This window comes from Protopterus annectens, chromosome 3.part1, assembly GCF_019279795.1.
Source record: "Protopterus annectens isolate FY-2018-M chromosome 3.part1, PAN1.0, whole genome shotgun sequence".
Lineage (NCBI taxonomy): Eukaryota > Metazoa > Chordata > Ceratodontiformes > Protopteridae > Protopterus > Protopterus annectens.
Window position 1 is genome coordinate 14634956 of NC_056732.1, and position 1872 is coordinate 14636827.

Below are 1872 nucleotides of genomic sequence, written 5' to 3' on the forward strand. Positions count from 1 at the left end.
CTCCATTTCAATAAATCTAAATCAAAATGTTTATTTTTAAATAAAAAAAAGAACTGCAGACTAAGGGGAATCATATCATAAGGAAACAAGAATCTACCTTAAAATATTTAGGAATTGAGTTATGCAAGGATAATGAATTAGTCTCAAAAAACTACAATAATATCACCAATACAATTAATATCTCTGTGGGAAAATGGAACAAATAATATTAACATTTGAAGAGAGGCTACAGTTAATAAAAATGGTTTTACTGCCCAAGATCCTATATATAGCCTTGGCAATGCACCTGTTACCAGAAAAGAATATACTTAAAGAAATAAATTCATGCCTAATAAAATTTTTATGGTTTCCCAAAAGAAACAGAATAGCTTTAATACATCATATCAGACCATGGAAACAGGGAGAATCAAACGTTCCTGATATAGAAACATACATAAAAGCATCAATATCTAAAAACAATCTCAGATTGGATAAGTGCAAATTACTCTGCAAATTGGAAAGAATTACTAACTGCAATATCAATAAATGAATTTGATTTACAAAAAATTCAAATAACAGATACAAACAATTTGCCATGGCACATATTATGTATTAGTATGCAATATAACATAACTAAAGCCACTAAAACTCGCATGATTAATTATTACATTGACTCATTTAGGAAAATTACTAATGCAAATATAGAGTTAAAAATCTGGTTTGATCTTTTAACACCATTTATAGTCACAAAGAAATTTCCACATAAACTATACAGAGAAATTACTAATTCCTGAGAACAGAAAGGATTTGTTTGTTGGCTTCATTGTATCAAAGAACTAAAAGTTTTAGATATGCATGTAATAAAAACAACATACAAAATTCCACAATAGGACTGGCTAACTTTACAGAGTATTCTGTCATATTCGCAACATTTAAGTAGAATAATTAATAATTCTTCATTTAAAGAAATACCTAAATTTATGAAATACACATATAAAATCATATATAATGACTTTGACATGGGAAACAGTATTTCAAAATGTTACAAAATATTGATAAACTATAAAACAAAAAACAAAACCACATATTGAAAATATATAACAAGACGACGCTCAATACACTTAAATGAAGATATTAAAAGAAAAAATATCTTATTATCGATAAAATATAATCCTTTATACAATACTGGAAAGTTTTTAATTGGAAATGTTTGCACAGAGCATTCTTAACCCCAGACAGAATCAGTAAAATTAGTTCTTCCATAAAAGGAATATGTTGGAGATGTGAGCAAGTACACAATGCAGATTGGAACCACATTTTCTTTGACTGTGTTAAACTTAAGCCATTTTGGAATGGTATTAATAACTTTCTACAAGCTTTATTTAATGAATCATTTTATTTAACTAAATCTCTTGTATTATTAAATGTGAACGAAGGTCCTCATTTGAATAGGTCAAACATGTATCTAGTATGGACTATACTTGCAATTTCAAGGAAGTGTATAACAAGAAAATGGAATACATACACAATACTAACTTTGGAAGACTTCTACAGCCTAATGAAGACCACAGCATTATTGGAAATTAAAAATAAAGAACTAAGAATTTATCTAAAGCCATTTACCAACAACCCTTCGGGAAAAGTCTTATTGTTGATTGAAACTATACAATAATTGATCAGACACTCTGATAATGGATTGGACATACTTATAAAGTAACTGTATACATTAAGATCTGTTATAGTGTCAGGCTAATGTAAATAATGTACATAGTTATTTAAGATGTTATATATAAATACTATGGAATTCATTCAAATGTATTTGAAAAATAAAAAAAATGTTGAGAAAAAAGAGAGGTAGACAGTTTCAGATTTATAGTGGGTCACTACAGTAAT